Source organism: Macaca nemestrina, chromosome 13, assembly GCF_043159975.1.
Source record: "Macaca nemestrina isolate mMacNem1 chromosome 13, mMacNem.hap1, whole genome shotgun sequence".
Lineage (NCBI taxonomy): Eukaryota > Metazoa > Chordata > Mammalia > Primates > Cercopithecidae > Macaca > Macaca nemestrina.
In genome coordinates, this window is record NC_092137.1 from 112,103,960 (window position 1) to 112,130,658 (window position 26,699).

At 42.7% G+C, this 26,699-nt stretch overlaps 1 protein-coding gene across 9 annotated transcripts in view; it reads left to right on the top strand.

Annotated features, from left to right (window-relative positions):
* Nucleotides 1-1,341: 1,341 nt before the first annotated feature.
* Nucleotides 1,342-26,699, top strand: part of LOC105490176 (ST6 beta-galactoside alpha-2,6-sialyltransferase 2) — an 85,895-nt gene continuing 60,537 nt past the window's right edge. For 3 of the 9 annotated variants that reach the window (XM_071077158.1, XM_071077167.1, XM_071077168.1), the window contains exon 1: nucleotides 2,468-2,610. The gene's annotated coding sequence lies outside the window, so the exon portion shown is untranslated. The other 6 variants (XM_071077161.1, XM_071077164.1, XM_071077160.1 and 3 more) reach the window with 6 other exon arrangements.

Below are 26,699 nucleotides of genomic sequence, written 5' to 3' on the forward strand. Positions count from 1 at the left end.
TGGAGTGCAGTGGAGCCAGCTCGGCTCACTGCAACCTCCGCCTCCGCGTTCAAGCGATTCTTCTGTCCAGTCTCGAGTAGCTGGGACTACAGCCTCGTGCCACCAAGCCCGGTTCATTTTTGTATTTTTAGTAGAGACAGGTGATCCTGTCCGCCTCGGCCTCCCAAAGTACTGGGATCACAGGAGTGAGCCACTGCGTCGGGCTTAAGGTAGGTACTATTATACCCATTATACAGAAGAGAAACAGAAGCCCACAGACTTTGCCCTCTGTGCCCCTCTGCTATTAAGAGGGTGAGTCTGCAGTATTTCCTTTCTCTATCCCCACCAGCCATGGGTCTCTATCAGGTTGTTTTTTTGTTTTTGTTTTGTTTTGTTTTTGTCACTTTTAACCACACTGTATTTCACATTTATAAAATATAATTTTTCTTTTTTAAGAAATCTATGTAACACATTGTTCATTCAGGCATTTCCGCAGAATTCCATGTGTCAGACATAATTAATACAATTGGGGAAATACTGAGTAAGCGTTTTCAGCCCACACTTTTGTTTGAACACAGTGCATTATGCCCACTCGATTTTAGTTTAATTCCCGTGTTGTTTTACATTTCTGTAAACTCTTTGAGGGAGTTTTGGGCGCCCACTGTCTAACTCAGAGTTCCAGGCTCAAGGTAGGCACTAATGAATGCTGAACGAATTGGGTAGCCAGTTAATTGCTTCCCCACCCCCCAAAAAAGCGTAAACTACTTAAATTAACGTAATTGTGGATTTTTAAATAATACATTTAATGGAAGATCTCTGTCTCCAAAATGTGCCTCCTTGTAGCGATTGAGGGTGTGGGGTGGGGTGAGGGGTGACTAATCAGTCCCCCTGAAATGGGCCCAACCTTAGCAATATTACCCATCTGCCTGGCACTCCCCTACACCTGAGCAGCTTTTTGGGTCCGCGAGAGAACCAGCGGGGTGGGGCACCCAATGCCAGGAGCGCGCGCGGAGAGCCACGTTGAAGTTCAGAGGAGAGTATTTACCAGCAAACAAAGGGCGGCGCGGTTCGGGGTCCTAAGACCAGCTGCAGCCGCCTCTAGAAAACGCAAGGGCCGCAGTGACAAGTAGACATTCCGCACGCGACCAGACGGACACTCGATCTGCACCTCCCCGCGGCCCCGCCCGCAGGCTCCAGCTGCCCGGCCCGCAGCCGCCCACTGGCTCCCGAGGCGGCTTCACCACGTGTCCTGCAGGCCGCTACCCCAAGAACTTTCCGTCCCTCTTGGGGTTGGGGACTGGCAGTGGGGAAGGGCGGGCAGGTGGGGGTCTCCAGGGAGCACCGTTACAGGACTTGGCGAGCGACCCTTTCCAAATGGAAGGTGGCCCGCTCCCAAGTCCATCCCAGATCCTTAGAGAAGCTCCGGGAGCGAGGGCCAGGCAGCAGCTCGGAGCCTGGCTGAGAGAGAGGAACAAAGGGAGCGAGCGAGCTGGGGAGGATGCTGCGCTTCCCTGCGCCCCACCCAGCCGGCTGCCAGGCGCTGCCAGGAGCGCAGGTAGCCCGGCCTTCGGCGCTGGCGGAGGGAGGGTTGAAAAGGGTACATAAAGACTCACTTCCGCCCGGGCAGGCGCCCGGACTCCCTCCCCGCCGCCCACAGCCTGTGCGCATTCCTGCATCCCTGCCGCCGCCCGGGACCCGAGTGCCCCGGGGGTATCCAGGCGCGGTGCCAGGCGGGTACTGTGCAGGTAACCCTCGGAAGAACTAGGGCTGGATGGAGGCGGCGGCCGGGGAGAAACACGCCTTTTTAGGCAGCCGTGCTGCCCCGCACCGCCCCACGCAGCCCAAGTCTGCAATCACTCTCCGCGAGAAGCAGGGATCCGCGCGCAGCCAGGGAGCGCCCCGCCTGCGCTCGCCGGCGGGCCGAGCTGCCGGGCCGGGGGCGCGGGGAGGGGGCAGCCCAACTTCCCAGTGCGCGGCTCCCGCCCGCTAGGTGAGCCTGGAGCTGGGAGGATGAAAGGGATGGCAAAGAGGGAGGGGGCTCTGGGCGAGCGGAGGGGGCTAGCGGAGCTCGGGGGCGGGGCGCGGCGCAGCCTCGGTGCGGGGGCCGGGAGCCGCCGCCTCTCCCCGGGGCTCGGGGCCGCGGTTCCTCTAGCCGCGGGAGCCGCCGCCGCGTTGCCCGAAACAATGAGGCGTGCGGCGCGGGGCTGAGCGCAGCCCCCCGCCGGCTTTGAGGCCGAGCCACCCGCTGTGCCCAGCCGCCCGCGCTTGCAGCTGCCGCCGGCGTGGAGCAGCTCTGGCTCCGGAGAGGTGATCCCGCAGGCCGCCCGGGACCGGAGCGCGGGGCAGCTGGAAGACCCCGGAGTGGGAGGAGGAGGACTCGAGGACGACTCCAGCCGCACACTAGCCTTTTGCAGCCCCCAAGTTCGGCGGCGTGAGTCGGGAGCCCCCGGCTGGGGTCCCAGCTCTAGCGGGCGTCAGTGTGAGTGTGGGAGCGCGTGGCGCGCGCACCCGAGCGGCTGCTGGGGAATAAAATGTGACACGCACGCCTCGGACTCCAGTGCCGCGCGGCCAGGGGGAGCGCCGAGCACCACGGTGTCGTGCGCTTCGAGGCGCGGTTTAGGCAGAAGGCTGGTAAGAGAGGGCACTGGCTGAGGGTGGGCGACACCTTCCTCGGTGGCTCTGCAGCCTGCGCTCTGCTCTGCGCGGAGTTAAACTTCCCGTTTAGGGGCCAGACCCGTGTGTGGGGAATATTGAAGGTGGTTTGGGGAGAAGCAGGAAATTCTGGAGAAGCGAACAGGAGGACGCCTTGCACTTTGGGGAAGGGCGGATCCAGTTGTGCCCCTGTGGCTCAGTAACGGTGATCTTTTATTTTTGGCTCTGGAAGGGAGTGAAGATTTTTGTCTTTCTTCAGCACAAAACTGCACTTCTTAAAGGTTAAAGTGTGTTCTGTTGATTTCTGGTTCTCTGTAGCTATAATGTTAGGGGCAGTAGGGATCTTTAGAATCCTAAATACCCGAGTGTTAATTCTTATGTAGTTGGCAGGCGGCAAACTCCGCTTTTGGGTTTACTTTCCGCGGTGTACAGAGTGGATATTTGATGCATTCTTTGGAGTAGGGAGTGTGACGTCCATCTCATTCGGATTTGCCGGTTCTGTGTTGGGGGACGGAACTCATGGCTCTCGCAAGTGCTGCCTTCCAAAGAGCTGAATAGCTGTGTTTGGAGAAGCTGTGCTTTCCAGGAATTTAAATGAGACTTTTTGTGATTGCCTTCCAGGTCTCTCCTCCTAGTACCATATTTGTTTTGTCAGGCTGAACTTTCAAAGCTGTTTTGTAATCTGAGAAGCACTTTTGGGGGGAAAGTAATGCTTGGCTGGATTTTTGTGAACTTATTGTTATTGGACATGCGAAAAATTTGGCGAGAGGCAAACCATATTTGGTTGAAATCATTGTCTTTTGCACCACTGCCCTTCTGACCATAAAGGGACATGCTGGCCCTCCTCGCCGCAGACTGCCTGCTTGGGTGAGGGGATCTTTGGTGGACGGGCAGCACATTTTGTATTTAGAGAACTTTCTGCACACTTGAAAAACCGCATGCTGGTTACTTTGATGCTTCAATTTTTTGAAATTCTGATCAACATTTTTTGCCAACTTGAAATATAATTTATGACTAAGGAAGAATTCCAGTAAAGGGAAGTGCTCTCTCTCTATATATATATGATGTATATGTATATACATACACATAGGATGATATATATATACACACACACATATATATATCATCCTGTTGCTGCAAATTTAGGGTTAAACTTCTGAAAACTCTGAAAATTTAGGGTTAAAACTTCTTTTAACAGGAAAAATGATGAGTGGCCTTGAACCAGTTTTTACCTACTCCCCTTCCCCCATTATTTTTCTGGAACTGACAACCAAAATTTTTATAGCACATGAGGAATTGTATACTAACGCATTAAAAGAAACTATTGGCAAAGGTAAATGGATATTGTGCTCAAAACTGATGAAACCTTAAAATCATAGGTGAAGTGCCTTGAATTTTACTGCGAAGTTAAAAAGGTATTCAGACTTTTTGGAATTCTCTCTCCGATTGTTACTTCAATAGGTATAAATTATAGCATCTAACCTTTTTGCTTGATGCTGTGAAAGCTTCTGCAGTTTTGAGTTAAATCTCTTGTAGAGATTGTGATAGGAGTCACCGCTTTACATGGAGTACTGAGCCCCACAGTTCAGAGAGGTTTTGGATGGATACTCTTGGAAAGAGGTCAGAGCAAGGCCCAACATTTGTTGAGTTTGCTATGTGGTGCACACGATCTAGGAAGCAAGGATACAAAATTGAGGATATTTAGACTAGAGGATTCAAGGTTGAGACCATTTAACATTTGAAAATATGTGAATGATTTATTATGCAGCAGAGGGCAATTATCTGTGTTGAGTTTCTGATGAGGATAATTAAGAGGGAAAAGGTTTACTCTGTGGGGTGAAGACATAAGTTGAGTCTAGAGTGTTGTGGCCAATCCAGCCAGCAAAGATTGGTTAAACAGTGGAAGGACTGCTGAAAAAATTCCTGTACGTGCTTATTTCTGGAGGTTCCATCTCCCAACCCCGAGCTTCTCCTCTTTCTGAGATGACTTAAGTGTGTGAGGCTCTGTTCTATTGCTTATACTGATACTGATTGAAATTTTACCCTCCAGGTTTAGAATTTATCCAAGCATTTCTCAAGTGCTTAAATCTTTTCTGAAATGACAAACTCATTTCTAGGCTTCTGCCCCTCCTGCTTAGGTAAATAAATGATAGGTTCCTTTCCAAAAACTTGGAGATATTTGTCCTCTGGGAAGCTCTTAATTAATTTGCAGATTTGCTACCTCATTGGTGAGACTTTGAATAAAAATATCTTATGCATGATAATAAGGACAGTCTTTGTTAATGCATTTGTTCTTAAAGAATATTGTGTTATTCCTGATCGATTGAGTTTTTTCTTCTCCTGGATTTTCTGTAATAAGATCTTAAAATTTAATTGCTTAAATTAAATTAAGTACTTAATTCAACATGCGTAAATATCTAAGGGAATTAGATAGTACCCTCATGGCAGGTGTATGTTAAGGTTTGATTTTCTAAGCATTGAAACCTGAAAGCCCATCCCTTTAAAAAAAATGGGATGAAATTCCCAAATGACTCTAAAAGTAATAATTGCATATAATTATATACTAATTTTGGAAAGTGGAAGGGAAACACAGGTGCATATTTGCACAGAAATTTTCAATGTTCTTACACCAATTGTTGATGCCAGTGCCAAACACTGAATGGGCTGTGGATGACCAGCCACCGTTAGTCAATTACCACATTTTCAGTTTAATATGGCTACCATTTTCCCGAAAGCTCTCCTTCCAACTTTTGAGAAATTTGTTTCTAAATGTTACCAAGTACACAGTGCAAAGATATCAGTGTTAGAGAAACACGGATTTATTATGCCCCTTCTAAAATTTGAAGTTTTCCCTTACTTGGTCCCAGCCACCTCCCACCCCTCCCATGGGATTGATAGGGGAACGGTTGCAATTCAGAATACTTGGAATCTACCTAGTCCACAGGTGAAATACATTTAAAGGGGATGAAGTATGACCTGGGCAGTCCTAAGGCTTTGCAGGAGTTGGTGATCTGGTCCAGCCCCAGCATTGGTCCTAGCCCTGGTAAAAGCAGGGTCCCAGCAGTTGTGGGACTATTATCTTCACTTGGCCACCTGCAGGTTCCTGATTATCCCACAGTACCCAGTGCCTACTGGTTGGTTGGGGGAATTGTTCTGTGCATGGAAATGACATCAGAGGCATGCTGCCCACTATGGGGGACTTCTATCTGGACAGAACTGTTGTGTGCCCTGCTGGCTTCTGCTGCCCTCTGTGGTCTTGTCTAGGGAAGAAGTCCAAATTGAAGGCAGGCGGTGGCTTCACAAAGCTAGAAGCATGTGAAGTCTAGTTTTGTAGTTTTGCACTGGACTTTCTTAGAGAGCTAAGGAAAGCTATTGGCCGGTGCTCCTGCAGTGGCCAGCACTGGAGAAAGACAGCCTTATCAGAGCTCAGTTTCCAGGGCTGGAAACGGAAGGCTGACATGAAATCCTTTCCAACATGTCTTCTGGTGTGAGATTCCACAAAATTGATCATTGTAAGTTTTGGCATACTTAAAAGCTAATTCCTCTGCAACCCCAGGAGATAGGAGTAATTCAAAGAATAATAGTAACTAATTTGCACTTATGAGGTACCACATCCTGCCATTTGCTTTGCACAGATTATCAAAGTGCACTTTAGCCACAATCCTGGGAGGTATCATTACGCCCATTTTACAGACGAGAAGACTGAACCTCAGAAAGGTCAAGTGCCTTGGCAGAGCTGGGATTTGAACCTGTGTCTCAGTGTCCAAAACCCATGCTGTTAGACTGAGATCCACTCAACAGAGGAAAACAAGAATGACAACTCCTGCCATTGTGTGGGGTCAGAGACCAACTATAAGTTTCATGTCCTCAAACCAGGCTGAGCCTGCTGAATGGGGAAAATTGTATACGATGGAAGAGGATGTCAGGGAACCCATGTATACAGAAAGCATGTGTTCATCAGAACCTGGAAGCAGAAAAAGGTTTAAGCTGCAACTTAAAAATGGACTATGAATGGTGGAATATCCAGGCAGTCAATATTAGAATGAGATTTGGGCTGATATGAAGCATGTCATATCAAGTGAAATTTCCAAGGAAAAATTTAGGCTAAGATTCAAGAAAATGATCCATCTGCTTTGAGTTACTGGGTTGGTAAGGAGAGCAAGCTCAAAAAGTAGTCTCCTGGTGCATTTAGAAATACATTGGCTAAAGCATTAGAGAATACACTGTAAAGAAAAATTCTACAATGTCTTGATTATAAGCCCTTGTTTTCAGAAGTTTATAATTCACACATTAAATTCTACTCTGGGCTGCTTCTACTGTTTGAGCCCAAGAGAAAAATGCTTTATTAAATTTAAAACAATTGGTTTTAAATTTATTTCATGTTCAAATTATACAAATGTTTCAAGTAGAGGTTCTTGCATGTTGGTAATTGTTGTTTCTAAAATGACTTCTCTTTAAATTAAATATGGTAAAGGGTTGGTCTCTTAGATAATCCAATAGCTTTCATTATTCAGAAGTAAAATGTAAAAGTAGCTTCTTTGAAAGTGTAATGATGACTTTTCTGAAATGTAAGTATATTGCTATGTGTTAAAAACCCATAATTGTGCCACTGACCTCAAATGGGTAGAAAAAAGTACAGTTAATATAGTTACAAAATGGAACTGGACATGTAGGATTAAATGAATGGATTTGTTTTTATTGTTAGAAGAGGGATCTTGCTATGTAAATCATATTTTAAAATTAGGGCAAGTGTACCCCATTGGAAATCTCTGTATGGGCCCTGTGCGGTGCCTATAATCCCAGCACTTTGGGAGGCTGCTGCAGGCGATTGCTTGAGCCCAGAAGTTTAACACTAGCCTGGGCAACATAGCAAGACCCCCATATCTACGTAAAATTAAGAAAAAACTAGCTGCGTGTGGGGTCTGCACCTGTAGTCCCAGCTACTCAGGAGGCTGAGTTGGGAGAATCACCTGAGCCCTGGAGTTTGAGGCTACAGTGAGCCAGGATCACTCCATTGCACTCCAGCCTGGGTGACAGAGTGAGACCCTATCTCAGAAAATAAAGAAATAAATAAAAGAAATTTTCATATGAAAAAAAGGAGTGTCTTTAAAAAGAACATATGTGCACACATACACACACAGACACACTCACTTGCAAGTAGGTACCAGAGGAATAAATTCTTGCATTATGTGTTGTTACATCAGCAATCAGGAGTGGGAACTTGAATTAAGATACTTGAGCATTAATTGTTGAGATTCATGGCTGTTGCCTAACAAAATCAGGACAAGAGCCTAGCCCTTCCAACTGAAGCAAGAATATTCTCTTTCCTATATGGCTTATCTCTGAGAAAATTTTATGTTCCAAATTATATGTGGCTTGTGAGAAGCCAACCAAAATGTTTAAGGTTTAAACTTTCTCTTAGTTTGTTATAAACAGGATACATATGGAAAACATACTTTTACTTATGTATGTAAATATATGTGAGTGTGCATGTTTGTGTAAATGTTCTTTATGATGACAGCAGCCATCATGCTCAACATGCAAGAACCTCTACTCCCTTGGTCCCTTTGGTGATATGCAGAATGCATTTGACTGTTGAGACTAACTTTTGACATTGGCTTCTCAGGCAGGTCCTTCTGGGAACCTCGCCCAGGCTGATGACTGGAATCCTACATATTGGTTAGCTGTTCTCTGTGATGACAGAGACTGAACCACTTGAGATATTTTAGGTCAGGCAGAAGTTCACCAAATACTATAGGTGATTCAATCTTTTTTCTGGAGACCAGGCAACTATTTGGAATTGCCCTGAATTATAGTGCCTTTTAATCACTATAGACATAGGCAAAATAATTAAGACCGTAAGCCTAAGAGTTATTTTAAAAGAAAACTATATGCTCTAATTTCTAAGGTAAATTTTAAATAATTTATGAATAGATGGGAAATAGACAAGTGTAATATGGTTTTCTTTTAAAAGTATGCCAATATATGTATAGCTATGTATATAATTGGTCTATAATTTCTATTATATACATTAGATATGTATATAATTGGTCTATAATAGTATATTATTGGTCTATATGTATATATAATAGTATATTATTGGTCTATATGTGTATATAATAGTATATAATTGGTCTATATGTATATATAATAGTATATAGTTGATCTATATGTATATATAATAGTATATAATTGGTCTATATGTATATATAATAGCATATAATTGGTCTATGTAATTGGTCTATATGTATAATAGTATATAATTGGTCTATATGTATATATGTAGGTCTATATGTATAATATAGTGTATATTAATTATAGTTTATATATAGATTATTTATATATAGACTATCTATATATAGTATATACTTGGTCTATATAATTGGTCTGTATGTATAATAGTATATAGTTGGTCTCTCTATATAATGGTATATGATTGTCTATATAATAGTATATAATTGGTCTGTAATGTATATAATTGAGCTACAATGTATAATTTGTATCATATACATTAGATATATATATAATTGGTCTATAATAGATATGCATATAATTGGTCTATAATTTCTGTTGTTTAAAGGGCAGCTTACCCCCTCTGAGTGACAGTGTCGTTAAAAAACATTCTTCTGCCTGATGTTCAAAATTAGTAGCTGGGAGAGTTGAACTAATTAAGTAATTGGCCTGACTCAATACTTGATATGTTGGAATAACATTCATGGGGTGCCATTAATAGGTTATTTCATTAACTATTTGAGGTGGGAGAGTTTCCAGAGTTGACTTGATAGCAGTAAGAAAGTGTCTGAAAGATATGGCTTTAAAATAATGTGATTGCTTCCATAAGTTAAATCTAAACATTTGTCACTTGCTTCACCCTACACGTTGCCTCACAGAATTAAAACACGTCATGCTGTATTATCATCATATCCTAATAATACCCCACATATCACCACTGGATACATACACAGAAAAAGCAGGGTTAATTTTTTTTGTTTGGCATTTTTTTCAATATTGTCTCAGGACTGTTAGACACAGTATTAGTTGTAGAACCAGAAGTGGGTGAAAGAAAAGCTTTAGACTGTATAACACAAGTGCCTCTTAAGGGGTAATGGAAGGACTCCTGGCCTAAGGAACCTCGGTTGTTTCTAGATGGTGCATATCTATCCCAATTACAATTTGGAAGCCCATGAGTATAATCAGGGGCTTAATGTGCATGTTTTACAGGTAAAACTAAACAAACCCATGTTACTCCGTGTCGATCCCTATCTTTCAATTGCCCAAGTTAGGTCAATCTTGTTCTTACCACACTGTGTTGAAAATGAGAGGTGATTTAATAATGTAGAAATATAGTCTTCCCTCAGTATCCTTAGGGGATTGGTTCCAGTATTCTCCATGGATACCCTAATCCATGGATGCTCAAGTCCCTGATATAAAATGGCATAGTATCTTTGCATAACCTAGGCAGATTCTCCTGTATATTTTAAATCAATTGTTTCTAGGTTACTTATAGTACCTAATACAGTGTAAATTCTATCTAAACAGTTATGCTGTTTTTTGTTTTTTGTTTTATTTTTCTTTGAGGGACAGGAGTCTTACTGTTCTCTCCAGGCTGGTCTTGAACTCCTGGACTCAAGCGATCCTCCTACCTTGCTCTCCCAAAATGCTGGGATTACTGGCACATGCCACCACGCTCAGCCTGGTTTTTATCTTTTATAATCAGGATTTCACTCTGTTGCCTAGGCTGGAGAACAGTGGTGTGATCATGGCTCACCTCAGCCTCAACTTCTTGGGCTCAGACAATCCTCCCCACTCAGCCTCCTGAGTAACTGGGATTACAGGTGTGCACCACCACACCTGGTTACTTTTTAAAATTTTTTGGAGAGACAGGGTCGCACTCTGTTGCCCAGCCTGGTCTTGAACTTCTGGTCTGTAACGATCCTCCCACCGCAACCCCCAAAGTGCTGGGACTACAGGCATGAGCCACTATGCCAGCCTATACTGTATTTTTATTGGTATTCATTTTATTGTCGTATTGTTATTTATTTATTTCTTTTTCCAGATATTTTTGAGTCATAGTGGGTGGCATCTGTGGATGTGGAACCTGCGGATGCAGAGGGTTAACTGTGACTGGCATACAGATTTGGTTTGGGAATTACTGTGTGCATTCAGCACCTAAGCAATAGTCACTGAATTTTCAGGGTGGTGGACACAACCTCCAGCCAGGCACCAGGGTGCAGCCCTTCAGGTCCCTCCTGAACCCAGACAGTAAGACCTTCGTCACAAGGCTGTTCCTTAGAGCTGTTCCTCACTGGACCGAAAGGCATACCCACATTGATTGGTTTGTTTCTCCTTCAGTAACATTCAAGTCTGTGTGTGAGGAGAGGTTGTAGGGAACAGGATATAGGAAGGTGCTCATGCCTGTTTTTGTTTGTTTTATATATATATGGTGGGTAGAAAATAAGGATTAATGAATGCAGTAAGGTATTTGAGCACTCTTGTTTATCTTGTGTAGGTGCCAACCAAATATTTTTATAAAGATGTGGTTAAGCCTCTTGGCATGTTCAACTGTGTATTTCAAAACAAAATTTTCTTCATTTGGTACTGACAGTCTCTAAGGTGGGGGAGAAATAGAGACTAACTCACAGGCCCCATTGTTTGTGATGGTAGAATGGGAGGTAGACACTAAATTTTACCAAAGGAAGCTCACAGGTGCTGATGCGTTCAGATGCTTGGGTGAGTGACGTCATTGCACACAACGAAGGTGTGGAGCTCGCAGGCCTTCTATCGTGTGTGTGTACATATATATGTAATATTTTAATCCAGATTTACTTTCATATGACATTGTCAGCTCCATGTAATCTCACCTGTCAGATTTCATCAACTTCAAGCACAAAAGATCGAGGTGGAATATTGCCCCCAAACCACCTTGTGGGATCGAAGGCCTACAAGAAGCCAACTTGGCTATATCCCCAGCTTGAAAATCACAGAGGCCATAAGAGGATTTCCTAAACTTTCTAAAGGTGGTATTGTAGTCAGTAACCACTGGCCCATGGGATGCATTCCCCTCATAGTCTTCAAACCAGAAATGTCAAAGGAACATTTCTGCATGATGTCAAATGGGATTTGGGAGGAGAAAAAGGTAAAAGAAACATGTCAGCTTTACTTTCCCCCACCTACCACCTTTTTTGTCTCTAAATAGACTCTTTGGAGTCCTGAAGATTTCTCTTCCTCATTTTCTTCCTCTCAAAGCATGTCTTTCTCACCAACGTGCCTCTTCTGTCCACAAGCGGAGGGAGGAAGTTATGGCGCCTGCTGCCTCCAAGGTGCAGATTTACTCTGGCTTTTATGCAGTTACTCTACCTGTCGTGTTTTCTTCAGCCGTATGCCTTAACCAGAAAATTGCTACATGAAAAAAAAAATTATTAAATCTTTTGCCAGTGGTAACTTGCATAGAGCATGTGTACGGTTTGATGAACTGTCATAAACTAAATATACCTATATAACCAGCATATCAAGAAGCAATTCTTACCAGCACCCCGGAAGCCTCCTGGTGCCCTCTTCTGGTCACTGTCCCCCAATGGGTACTCACTATTCTGATTTATATCGGAGTAGATTAGTTTTGTGTCACCTGCTCACCAGCTTATACTTAAAGTTTAAACAAAATAACTTTTAAACAATTTATGTTTTCAAAGTTAAAGTAAAATTTAACCAGGAATGAAGTATTGGTTGTGCCATTAAAATACAAAAGTTCAATATTCGTTCATCATTGAAACTTTCATGCTGTCTGAAGTTCCTTTTGTTATTAACAACCCCAGGATTGTTATAACATAAGAGCTTAGTTTTGCCATTTGTTTAGTGCTGTAGATCTTCCTTCAGTTGACTATAACCAGAAGACCAAAATTAAATTTTAAAATATAGTACAAGTCAGTACATTTTACTCTAAATCTTAAAGATGTATTTTAATATATTCCAGTTTATTAAAAATAATGCTGGACATATAACATTTGTATGGAAAAAACACACTTTAAAAATGCAATTTGTGTCCAGGCATGGTGATTTGCACTTTTAATCTCAGCTGCTCAGGAGGTTGAGGCAGGAGGAGCTCTTGAGCCTAGAGGAGTTTGAGACTGCAGTGAGCTATGATCGCTCCAGTGCACTTCAGCCTGGGAACAGAACGAGACCTCGTCTATTTACAAAAAAAGAAATTTACTAACTGAATTCAATTTTATTTGGCATTGAACTTGTAGCCTCTGAATTGTGAATTTGGAAAAATTTAATATTGCAAGTGGACATTGATATAAGACTCTTAGCCCAAGGAACCTCTGTTGTTTCCAGATGATATATATCGATTCCCGTTATAATATGGAAGCTTATTATATGGACAGTTCTAGAAGCTTTTATACATAATATAATTAGATTCTCTTCAGAGATGTTTCAAAGAACTAGCTCATCAGGAAAAGTTCATCAGGACATGGAAGATTAAAGTCCTATAGATTCCTGGTAGTTTTTGTTCTTATAGAGAAATTCTGCATTGCAATTTGGAAATAATAAATGTAAATATAAAAACCCAGTCCAGGCCTGTCCCATACGCCATCAGTTGCTGGTCCGTACTTGGAGTGTGCCGGCCAGTTTTGAGAGATGTGTCCATGATACCAAAAACTAACGTTCAAAGGAATATAAAGAAAAAGTAGAATGGGCTGGGCGCAGTGGCTCACGCCTGTAATCCCAGCACTTTGGGAGGATGATTGGACTGCCTGAGCTCAGGAGTTCAAGATCAGCCTGGGCAACATAGCGAAACCCTGTCTCTACCAAAAATACAAAAAATTAGTCAAGAGTGGTGGTGCTTGCCTGTGGTCCCAGCTACCCTGGAGGCTGAGGTTGAGGGAATGGCTTGACCCTGGGAGGCGGAGGTTGCAGTGAGCTGAGATTGCATCCTGCACTTCAGGCTGGATGACCGACAGAGTGGGACCCCATTTAAAAAAGAAAAGAAAAAAAGTAAAATGATATCTTAAAATGGAGTAGAACGGAAGAGAATAAGAAATATAAATGTGATTTCAAAAGTATAAAAGGAGAACAGGCAGACTGCCTAATGAAGGTCAGATGTACTTGTATTATATTGTATAAATTCAGAATTTTCTTAAAGCCTAAGAAGTTGGCTTAAATTCACAGCCAGATGCAAATGGTACCGTTTGGTGTGGAGCTGCATATTTGGCAGCCACAGCTGACACAGTGTTAAGGTTCTGATGATTTGGTGTCTGTTTCCTGAAAAGGAACTGCCTCTGCTACCTGCTGCTGCAAATGCTGGCTTGTCTACAACGTGCCCTTGGGCATGTGCTATTTAAGAGGCTTGAAACTATGTGATTATGCTTCACATGCTTGTCCACAGTTTCTGCCCTTATGGAAACAGTGACATTTACAGTTTTAGAGGGTGAAGTGTTTCTTGGGCTTCAGCATCCAGTGTTTATCGCACTCTTTAAGGAAAAAATTGAGTAGAAGCCATGCACTGCTCATAGCTAACGGAGCATTTTATATTAGAATTCGTTTTACAGATGTCTCCATCCACTCTCGTCCCTCCTGCACACCCATCCCTTTGCCGCTTTGGCCAAGAGTCCTCCTTCCAAACCTTAAGCTCGATTGTGTGCATCCTCTCCTCCTTAGATTCCCCAGTCATCCTCCATTACATACGGGACATTGTCTGCCATTTTTAGAACATCATGTGCTTCTGGCTTGGGTCCAAGCTCATGGTCTCCACTTTCCTGCTTCACTATTAGCCACAGTTACCTTCAGGATCTCTCCTTGACCTGATTGTTACGGACTTGGTTTTTTCCCTCTCCTTTTGACCGCCTCCCAACCCCTAACTTCCACTGGCTCCCGTTAACTTACCAGCAAGCCTTCCCTGACACACACACACCTAACATGATTTAATGGTCCCTACTTGCACCACAGTGTCATCCCTCTGTTGTTACACTTGCTATACTCTGTTGTAATTGACTTTGCTCCCTTCCCATCCCTGCTAAACTGTAAGTTCCTTGCAGGCAGCCTCCAGAACTCTGTGTCCCAGCTATCAAGCATGTTGTGTGGTACTGAGCCCTGGAGGTTCTTCGTGAATCTGTGTCGAATGGATGGATCTAAGAGTCCTGTTAGATAGAAAGGATGGCTATCCACTCCCTAAATGCGATTTCTAAAACAAAAGAGAGTAGGTTGGATTTTTTCCCTCTTTCTTCAAGTTGAATCACCGTGAATAGAGCTCCTCAAATTCTAGTGATCCATTTATAAACAGTGTATTCTCTAAGGACAAGAGACCATGGCCCAGATGGGCCATTCTGCACATACACTGTCCTATACTTCAGAGTTGCCACTAATCACTTGGGAGAAACACGTTTGCTAGCAATGTTAGGAAATCACTGCTAAACCATTCAACCTCATAATTTTTGTGCCACTTGTGAATCTCACAGAGAAAACCTGAAATTCACGTTTCTCTTGAAAATTATTAAAAATAAGGTTCAGCATCTTTGTTTCTTCCTTCAGCAAAGCATTCAGAACTAACGGACATGTGTAATCAGTAAATAATTAGTAAATATCTTGGGTTGGATATGTCCATTTGGAATTTATAAAAGCACTTTGTCTTGGATTCATAAATGTTGTACAAATCCTGCAATTAGAACTACATACATTTTCAGCACCTGGTGTGATAATAAGGCCGTTCCAGAACGAATGGGCTCAGCAGTGTTTTGCTATTATGCTGCCCGCCCAAGAATCGTCTATGAATAGCTATTAAAATTTGAAAAAGGTACCTCTACACCAGGGGAGTGTACAACATCAGTTGTCCATGAAGAATTATAAATGCAGGGCCTTAATCTTGGGTTCAGCCCAACGCCATTGCAGATGGAGAAACTAACGCACACCTTTAGCTTAAAGCCCAGGGAAGCTGCTGCACTGTCCCCTGCCTGTGTGTATCAGATGCATGGCCATGACTTCATTCTGCCATCGCTCCCTGCAGGAGATGGCCACAGGGCTGGGGACATCTACGGAGATAAATGAAGGGTTAGTGAGCGTTTGGGGTCATTAGAGTTTATATGAAACTTTGTATATTTTCAGAATTTCTTCCCAGACTCACATCCTTCTGAGTAAGCGTTTTGTTTAGTTTTGTTTTTTGAAATTTTGCAGCTTCCCAAAGGCGAGGTTAAAATCAGGGGCATGCCTGGCACATGTCAGTTAATTAAAAGGACTCTTTTCCTTTCTCTGAATCTATACTAGAATCACAATTTGAAAAACTACCAGCAAATGAAGTTAGGAACATTAAGTTATCTTCAGTGTTAAATAGAACTTCACAGGATGTAATGAAGGCACATGAAGTTTAAAACAAAAGGAACCTCGTCTCTCCTAAAAATACAAAAAATCAGCTGGGTGTGGTGGCGGGCACCTGTAAGCCCAGCTACTCCGGAGGCTGAGGCAGGAGAATCTCTTGAATCCGGGAGGCGGAGGTTGCAGTGAGCCAAGATCGTGGCACTGCCCTCCATCCTGGGCGACAAGAGCTAAACTCTGTCTCAAAAATAAATAAATAAATAAATAAATAAATAAATAACAAAAGGATGTGTGGGGGGCATTTGAATAAATGATGTCACTTCTCCATTTATGTTAGACACAAGGGACCTGTCATACACGTGAAGAAAGAAGAACCTAAGTGTGGATGTCCTCACATCCGTGGAAATCATTTTAAATCACCTTCATAAGCAACTGAAATGGACTTCAGTGACTTCATGGATGCTGACTGTTAGTGGTTGTCATTCTGACTATGTCAGCCTGGCAGTCCCCACCACTGCCCGGGGCTGTTCCTGATTTCCACAACGTAAGCACAAACTCAGGTTTGGCCCTGGACTCATGCACCAGGCAAAGAAGAAAACTTGGTCTTCTATTAGGAAACTCAGTTGGTTCCTAGAGCACTTCAGCATTGATGTTATTTCAGAGAGTATACAGTCATGTGCCACATACAACATTCAGTCAATGACAGACCACATATAACACGGAGGTCTCCGGAGATTATAATGGAGCTACCAAATTCCAATCTCTTAGAGACTTGTAGCTGCCGTAAGGTTGTACTGCAGTGCATTACTGCGTTATTTGTAAGTGAGGATGCTGGTATAAAGAAACCTACTATATGCCAGTCTTAGAAAAGTCTATCACATACAATTATGTACAGGGCATAATACTTGATAATGATTATAAACGATAATAAAATAACAATAATAAATGTGTTACTGGTTTGTGTATTTACTATACTACTATCATTCTTTTAGAGTGTACTCCTTCTAATTAATAAAAAAGAAAAGCTACCTGTAGAATGGTCTCAGGCAGGTCCTTCGGGAGGATTCCAGAAGAAGGTGTTGCTATCATAGGTGATGGCAGCTCCATGCGTGTTACTGCCCCTGAAGGCCTTCCAGTGGGACAAGATGTGGAAGGTGGAAGACAGTGATACTGATGACCATGACGCTGTGTAGGTCTAGGCTAATTTGTGGGTTTGTGTCTTAGCTTTTAACAAAAAAGCTTAAAAAGCGAAAAATAAAAAAGTTTAAGCATAGAAAAATGCTTATAGAATAAATATAAAGAAAAGGTATTTTGCACAGCTGTACAATGGGTTTGTGTTTTAAGCTAAGTGTTACAAAAGAGTCCAAAGTTCCACGAAAATAAAAAGTTTATGGAGTTAAAAAGTTACTAAGCTAAATTACTAATCTTAAGCTAAGATGTATTCTTGAAGAAAGAAAACCATTGTTTTTTGTAAATTTCGTGTAAACTTACAATTTGCCTAAGTGTCCAGTGTTTATAAAGTCTACAGCAGCATATAGTAATGTCCTAAGACCTTCACATTCACTTACCACTTACTGACTTACCCAGAGCAACTTCTAGTCATGGAAGTTCCATTTATGGTAAGTGTCCTGTACAGCTGTACCATTTTTAAATCTTTTATACCATATTTTTACTGTACTTTTCCTATGTTTAGGTATGTTTAGACACACAGATACCATTGTGTCACAATTGCCTAGTATGCCGTACAGTGACATGCTGTATACGTTTGCAGTCTAGGAGCAAAGCAATAGGCCATACCACATGGCCTAGGTGTGCAATAGGCGGTACCATCTAGATTTTTTGTGAGTACATGCTGTGATTTCATACAACGATGGATTGCCCAAGGATGCATTTCTCAGAATGTATCTCTGTCATGAGCAAGGCGTGACTGTATTACATTTAAAAATCTGTTAAAATTCTTTCACTTTGCTTAATGACCTTAGATCCCCGCACACCCCCAAGCCCTTTTCATTTTCCTTATGAGCCATGCTATGCCATATTAATAGGGTTTACATTGCCGGTTGGTTTCTCTGCACTTTTTAATTATATTGTTGTCCTGGAGAAGTTTTTTGATGACTGGATGTGGTTAGAAAGGTCTGTGACTGTATTCCGGAATGTTAATGTCTAGGAAGCCCTCATCCTGTGCCCAAACCAACCTGTCAACCTGAAGAATGTTGCACTCTTCAGGAAGCCCGTAATTATTGGATATTGGCACTGGATTTGAAAGGATCTCAAGCTTTTGGGAGAAGAAATGAACCTGGCCTGGGCACACCTTCAGTAATGAGTTTGGTGTTTTGCTTGTTTATTTGTTAGATTGCTTTTTCAACGGATTCATATTCCTTGAGAACATGTACGCTCAGGCAGTGAAAGTAAACACAATTTTGTGGCTTCCTCGAAAACTGGTAATAAATAACATGGATCTAAAAAGAAGAAGTGGCCTGGGTTTACCTGTTTACATTTCATGACTATCCGAGCTGAGTGGAAGTTTTCACATTTTTCACCCTGTTAGTGAATTACTATTAAACATTCAGTTTATACATCAAAATAACCATCTTTATTCATTTTTGGAAAGAAAGGCTGTCTCTTGGTGTCCAGGAAACAGAAGACTAGCATCAGGCTGGGGGCTCTGCACAATTCCAGGACTCTCTCTCTGGCCAATGAAGGGTGGGGAAAATCTCATTCTGTGGGAATCAGATGATTCCTGTGCAAAAAGCGGCTGAGTGCAGCACCTCCTACCCCCTAGGTGACTGCCTGTACAGAGCTGGCTTTCCCCCCATTCTCTCACTGGCCATCTTGCAGACAGACCCCAGGCACGTCACCTTCGTTAGCTGTGTTGGTCTGTCACCCAGGTGAAGTGGAAAGTGGCACAGCACAGTGGCTAGCCTCATCACAGTCTCCACAATTAAATAAAGGATTGGCTCTCTCCCTGGCTCAAAGGTCAGGTGCCTTGTGGGCAGGGCCGTCTGTTCAGTCCTGCTTGGTGTCCAGAAGGGGTGAGGTGCAGAGAGGACAGTCGGAGGCCCGGCCACCTGGGCAGGTGCAAGGGAGAGCAGCCAAGGGGTGTCCCCTTGGAGCTGTCTGGGCTCAAACATCAGATTTGGATGCCCCCCACTGCTGTGTGTGAGCCTCCCTATCAGTCAACTTAATGAGAAGAGCTTAAAAACAAACAAACCCTTTCTTCCCTCCCCAGGGTTATTTCATGTTCTCAAAGGTCTGACTGACAGCTTTGAAGGCCCTGCTTCTGCCCAGAGAGCCAAAGCAGCAGCGGGAGGGGCGTCTGCACTTTGTGAACAGTCAGCCCATGCCCTCCCTGACTGGGTGGGAGCTAGAGCCTCTCCCGCCCCCATTGCCAAATCACGGGCTTCCAAGGATGGGAGCAGTTATCCCTGAGTTTAAAGGGCGGTCGGTATTTTGAAGTTCCTGGGGGAGAAGATGGAAGGATGAAACAAGATGTGTTACAGTTTGCTGCAGAAAATTAACAGAGTAGCCCTACTTTTGTTTTCATCCAAATATCTCAATGGAAGAAGACAAGCTCTGTGCACAAGGAAGCTGCCAGAGGCCCACACCCCTATCTCCATTGGTTGCACCTGTTTGAAAAGTGCCCTTCCCCTCCAAATGAAGAATTCTAGGGAGTCTGCAGCTCCCTTCCAGGCCTTCCTCTTCTGGAGTACCTGTCTTGTACTTGTGGAATATTCTGTTCACTCCCAAAATCCCCTCCAAAGCCCACCACCCCTCCCCAGCCACCAGTTCTTAAGATACGGGAGCTCATCTCTTTTGCCTTTATATCCCCAGTGGTTAGCAAATTTCTTCCATAGATGTTTGTTAAATAAAAGAAGCTACTTTCATTCACCATAGTGGGTTTGTTACAAGCTAACAATGGCCCACCGCCAGTCTACTTTGAATCTTACCACCAGCTTACAGCAGAATGTAATGACACTCCCTCCATGAATAAGGCATTTAATAAGTGGGGTTGTTTTGTATTGCACTCCCTGATTCATGGTTTTTAGCCACAATTCACACGTGGGGACAAAATTTCAGACATTTGAAAAACAAGTTGACCTATGATGTCTCTGAGACCCCCAAACTCCACACAGATGGTAGATTGATGACGGTTTTGTCATATTGGGTTCTCTCCTTGGCATTCTTCAGTTTCTATTCTCCCAGTCCGTTTCTTTCTCATCTCCCGTCTCTGTCTCTGATAACGGCAGTTCTAAGTGTTAGCAGCAAGCATGTCTGAAGCACTGCTAGAGGCTTCCAGTGCAGTGATCTTCGCTTTGGGACTTGTACACAGATATTTAGTTTATTATGGCCGGTTCTAAAAATTTATGAACTATGAAGAGTTTATTTTCAGTAAAACTGAAGTCAGAATTGGACATATAATCCGAAATCCATATGGCACTGAGATGCGCAGTGCAGGAATGCACTTTGTAGCCTGTAGGGGGCAGCCTGTGAGGAGAGACAGAGGCTTTGGAGTCCACAGATTTTAGTCTTAAATTCCAGGCCCTGCACCTTGCGGGGATTTGTGTGAGTTACCTTTTTCTTTCCTTCTTTCTTTTCCTTCTGTTTGTTTTAACAAACCACGAAAAAGTTAACCGTATTCCAGGCTTCAGTTTCTTCCCCTGTAAAGTGAGAGTAAATGATCTAGTTTCTTTTGACAAACAGTATTTTAAATTGCCAGCCAGCACACCTGTGCTGGGCTCAAAGTTAGCATTTGTGGCTATTATCATTAGGACACAATAGAAGAATTAAAAGAAATAGAATTGGCGGCATGTCAAGCACATGTTTTGGCTCTTGCTTAAGCAGCGTAAGTGGCCTAGGGTTTTGTTTGTTAGTTTCGCTCTTGCCTTACCTTCTTATATAATACCTTATCCTTTGAGATGGCTTATGATTGGTTTAACTTACAACCCAGACAATGGCTTTTGCAGGGGGAGGGAGCAGTTGAGGAAGGAAAAACAGAAAGTCTTGGATAGAAATCCCCTGACTTTGAGTCCTCCGTAGGACACAAGCAAACAGAATTTTAATCTGCTGCTTCTAGTCCACGTTCAGTGTTCAGTGGAACAAACCCTCTTTGAAACTGAATGCCTACTTAGCAGCCAGTGCTTATTTTGGCAGTGGGGGTCGGGTGGGGGATGGGTCCGTAACCACACTGTGCTCTGAAAGATTAGACCTGCATGAAGTGCAGCCTCTGCTTAGAGACGTAATCAAGTATTAGGAGAAAAAAAAAAAAAAAGCAGAAAGACTTTGAAGTTGCATAAACCTCGTCACTTGGGATTTTGGAGGTTCTTAGAAATGACTTCGCCTTTGTTGTCTCTAAAATCCTAGGCTTTGCCGATGCACCACCGGGTAACAGAGTTAGATGTCCCTGGCACAGAGTGAATACTTGTTCAATGAATGGAGAAAGCACAGGTTAAATGATTCAGAGAAAAGGGAAAAAATTAAGAAAAAGGAAGAGGGATAAACAATTGTCACATGTCCAGATTGCCAACAGTGGAATCATGACAAAAATTTTCTGAAACTGAAGAGCCCTGTTGCTTAAAATAAAAGGCTGAATAAAATGGGGTCAAAGCAAAGGAGCTTTGGAGTCAGTTTGGATTCAGATACTGACTCTGATGCTTCCAAGTTGTGTGACAGCTAGGGCTGGCTGTGGCACCCTGTGCGAGATTAGAATGTGGAGCTATTTATTCAAAAACCAGGAAAGAAGTGCCCTCCAAGGTGCGAAAACAAAATGTTTTGCCCTTTCCTTCCCACTGCTTCCCTGCCCTCCTTTCCCTTCTCTTCCTTCCCTCTTGAATTGTCACAGTATTTTAAATGTTCTAAGTAAAGAAATATTAAAAATTTAGTTATTGGTATGATTTTTTCTATTCACTAACTCGTGCAATGCCAATTTTAATTGCAAATTTAAGAGCATTTAACTTGTTTGTATAATCACTGAAGTTACACAATTTGTATTTCATAGCTGTTACATGCCTATGCATTTATTTCTGACCAGAACAGAGGAAACGCTGCCAAAAACTAATTCTGTTGTTTTTATTTCACTTCTTGATACATGCATGTTTTACCAACACATTCTACCTTCAGCTTCCTGATGACTAAGGCAGGACTTTCCTTCTCTGTCACCATTTGGAGCACGAGTGGCTGGCCAATACAAGGAAATAAGAAAGGACATGATAGGAGCCTTGGTCGGTTGTGTTTCTTAAAGTACAGTTGCCTTATTTTTGTGTTTGAAGCTAGTTCTGGTTCTGACAGAAAGCATGGCCTCTGGGAGCTGTGGGATCCTCCACTTCTCATAGAGGTGTCATACTCACCTTGCACTCGTTTTGGGTCCTGCTGAACTCCCAAGCATTGTGGCCTCACCAGAGTCCTGTGCTCACGAGGCATCATGAATGTTGTCTGCAAGTGGGCAGCAAGGAACGGTGGACAGGATGTGGTACACATATGACCCCTGTCTGCTTCATCGTTCCACTCTCTCCCATCTAACTTCAGGTACAGCGCACAAAGTCAAAGACAGAGTTACTGAGAAATTCAGGCCAGTGGCAGGAGAGCATTAAAACAAGTGTGGCTCTTCTGAGTGTGGGGTCCCACATGACTACACAGGTCACATGCCCAGGAAGCCAGCCCTAGAGACTCCTGATGGATTCTTAACCTCAAGGAGCCTCCGTTTCTTCATCATAACATTGAGGCCATAATATGACCTAACTTGTAGGTGGTTCTTCTGTTTAAATGAAGCCATCTTTATAATTTATTTTCTGATATCCTTGGTACCTAATAAACCTTTAATGAAAATTAATTCCTACCACTTCTTCTACGGAGCAAGTTTTCAAACATGATGGCTCTCTTGTGGTAAAGACAGCCTAATGCAAATGCAAGTCAGGGTCATTAAATGTCACTTCTAGAACTGAGCAGGCTGCAAACAAAATTGTATATGTCACAAATATATTTTATTATCTCTTGAAAACAGTCAGTGTACAAATGAATAAGCAAATAAAATATAGTAGCCTAAAGGCTTTGGAGAGCTAATCCATTTTATAAAAGTATAAGGCCTGAATTCCAATCCTACATCTCTTTTAACTGTGGGCAACTTGCTTTCCTCCTCTGTACCTCCATTTCCTTGTGTCTGAAGTGAGAGTGGCACACGTGTCTGACATGGACCCTAAAAATTATTACATCGTGGCTTAGTGTCGTACAGCGAGGATGGACCTAAGGTAAAAGTTAAGCCACGTAAATAAATGTACGTAATAAGGACGAGATGGAGAGAAGAGGTGTAACAAATTTTACTCTTGCTTACTACCTATTACTGTTGACAGGGTATTTCCATATGTTAAGCCCTATGCAGCTTTCTTTCTCCCCAGACAAGGCTTTTCCCTAGCAGAGCTGATGCACATGTACAGCATGTCAGTATTATATAGACACGTACTGTTTTGTAGCTATGTTTCACCTCTGTAGAAACTCTTAAGCATGTGTTTTCTGCATCTCTTTAAAAGGTCCTGCATCAAGAAAGCTCTCCAGGTAGGCGGAAATGCCTGGAATTAATGCTTCCCTAAGGGCAGAGTTCTCCTGATGGAGTAAGATACAGTAGTGTGCTGGAGTTGGCTTGTACCTTTTCAGGAATTTTATGAGCCACTTTAAAAACAAAGGTGGCAAATGCTGCACACTCATCACTTTCTGATTATTTTATTTCATTTTGCAATTTATTTCATATTATCTGCGCTCTTGAAGTTATTTACTCTTATTGTATCTGTGTGGTGGAAATACTCATACAATAATGAGCTCTTGCACATCGCATCCCAGTTCTGTTCAGTAACATCCCATTGGTAGTTTGAAATTGGCTATAGTGGAAGCGTTTACACCATAGAATGCGCAAACACTGACAATCAGGATTCTTCCTCCACTCCCCCTCCCTGAGAGATGATTGTAAAACATTTAATAGCACGCTACTGAGTAGGAATCAAATTTACTGTCGGAGTTCCTTTTGGAAGATTTGTTACAAGCTGTGGCTATTGCAGACTATTAGAGAACCCATTAGAAAGTGTGAAAAGGGAAAAGGACAAGAAGAGAATGAACATTCTTTGAGCATCTGTGCCTGGCAATACATTAATTGCCTTTCCTATGGAGCCCAATTAAAATCTTCCGAAGGCGGGCTAGGTTGTATGATATTACATCTGTCTTCCAGTTGAAGAAACTGATGGTTTCTTGAGTTTCTTGAGGGTGAGGTTTAATAACCTGCCCAATTTGATACAGCTAGTAAATGAGAAAAAAACTTACGTTGGAAATGTATTTGAATCCAGGTATTTGTTACTCAAATGCTTATTAGCTTTGCCTTCTCTAACGGAAATGTGAATACATTTTGCAAAAAGAATAGTGTTAAATGCTATAGTAAGATTTTTGTGAATTCCATATTCTATCTTTCATTCAAGTATTTGTACATCACACGCTGAAAGTAAAATGTGCCGGTCACTGGTCTGCCTGGGGAGGAATAGTTACCTGTGAAGTGTTACAGGAACATGGGAGAAGACCGGGGGCCATCAGAGCAGGAGGCTTAAGAAAACAAGCCTTGCACAGGCTTGCAGGTGTGTGTCTGCCAGTGCCTGGAGTCTCCAGAGCTTGAAGTGCTGCAGGGAGAGAGCTTGGTTGTGGTAGAGGTAACAAGAATTACAGGATTGAAATCACACAGACATCTGTGGGTAGTCTGGAGATTCCAACCAGTGGGTTGAACACTGTTTCTGTGGAATGCGGTTGCCCATCTTCCCAGCCTCCTCTGGCTTTTAGTCCCTGGATCTCTTCTAGTGAAGCCCTTCTAGGGGCATGCAATCCAAAAGAAAGTTTTGACATGACAGGATCATGGGCCGCTCCCCCCCAGATTTCATTTCAGTGAATCTGGGATAGAACCCAGGAAGTTGCATTTTAAATACACCTCCTTAGAGGTTCTGAGGCAGCACCAGGCACCACACCTCCAGAAATAATATTGGTTTGTAGCTTCTGTGCTGTCTTCCCAAGAGGAAAGAACATGCATGTAATGGTAATATCTCTTCCTAGCTCCACATCATCTTTTATACCCAGTCTCTATCGATCCCCACAGTTACCTTGTGAGATGTTCAGAGCACTTAATTACTCTTCTTATTTTACAGTTGGGAGAACTGGGGATAGGAGAGGTTAATGAAGTAGTGCCAGGTCCTACCTTTAGCAAGTGGAGGACCCAGATTTCTCAGTATTTTGCAGGTGTATTTCCTTGATTGCACAGTGCGCCATAGGGCTGCTGCCCACATGTTCTACGATGCCACCTCATGGCCGTCTGCTTGGGAACCAGCCTCAGAAACATTGTGCGTTAGACAAGGGGTCACCTGTGCTCCCCAAAATATCTTGAACTCTGTTGGAATGATTCTACACACTTTATAGTGTAGGGGTTTTGTTCTTGAGGTTCCTCATTCCCAGCTTCTGCAGCATCGTGTTTAGCTACAGAACTCCAAAACACCCAAGAAGCAAAAATCCATGATCCAATTTGTTCTGTATCATTGGGTGACAAGGAGCATATCGTGAGTGGAATAGATTTCTGTAGGTTGTAAGTATTTCGGTCCCTTTCCGTCACTTTATGATGGAGAACAAGAGGGCAAACGTGAGCCAGGCAACCTGTCCTCTCATTCTGTGTCTTCCTCCAGCTAGCTTTGTAACCATAGGTAACTTGCCTCGTTTCTCCAGACCACGGGCTCCTCATTTGTACAAGAAAGAAATTTGGAGTCCTTGTAAGGCCTGTCCCAGCTGTAACACACATGATGGCAAACTTCCAAGGGAGAAAAATATCCCCAGGAATACCCTGTTCTTTGGCTTCTTTAATAGAAAAAAAAAAAGACATTTACATTGTAAGCAATGCACTCATGATGCTATTATTGTATTCATTTATTTTTAGATTGGGAAAAATATTTTATCAAATTAATTAGATTTAAAATAGCTCAGTGATTTGTTTTCTCCAGCACTTAGTCATTTTCTTGGCTGATTTGCCCTGTCTCTGTCTAGAAATGTTTTTTCTGTGCCCTGCCTCAGGTTGGTGCCTGGGTCATAAAGTAAAGCATAATGAAAGTACATTCCTCTCAGCCCATGCTTCTCACTTGTTTTCACTTAGACTGATATTTTGTTTTATTGCAGAATTGGGACTAAAAATTTTACTGCAAGTTAAGCAACCAAGCCAGAAATAATTCATAATTCATTGTAAACCCATAGTAGCCATACATGGCTTAACTTGAACTTTACATTCTAAGAGAGCCAGAACATTTTTTAGGGTATTTTTTTTTCTTTGAAATCAAAGTAATAAGCCTACACTGTTCAGAAATGAATTCTCGGTATAGATTTTTGTCAGACTCGTCTGACACTTTAAATAAATTTCAGACTGATGAATTCAGTGTTTGTTTGATAGATATCATAAACATTTTCCTTTCTTGAAAAGCAATCTAGGGAGTATGTATTTGTACTGTAGTTAATGCTGTGTTAAGTCACTGTAATATAGCTGCTGCAAACATTTGTAGAGCACAGAAAAAAAGCCTTTATTTAAATCTTGCCAGGAGCAGAAATAAAATGAGCAAAAGCACACTGGAGTGAGAGGCAACATAAAGATGGGTACTGCTTCACTACTCTGGTGCAGCGGCATTAGCATTTCATTTGAGCTGCATATCATATACGGAATCATCACTCACAATTTCATGTCTGACTCTGTGGCTTACAATAGATGTTTGTTGAGT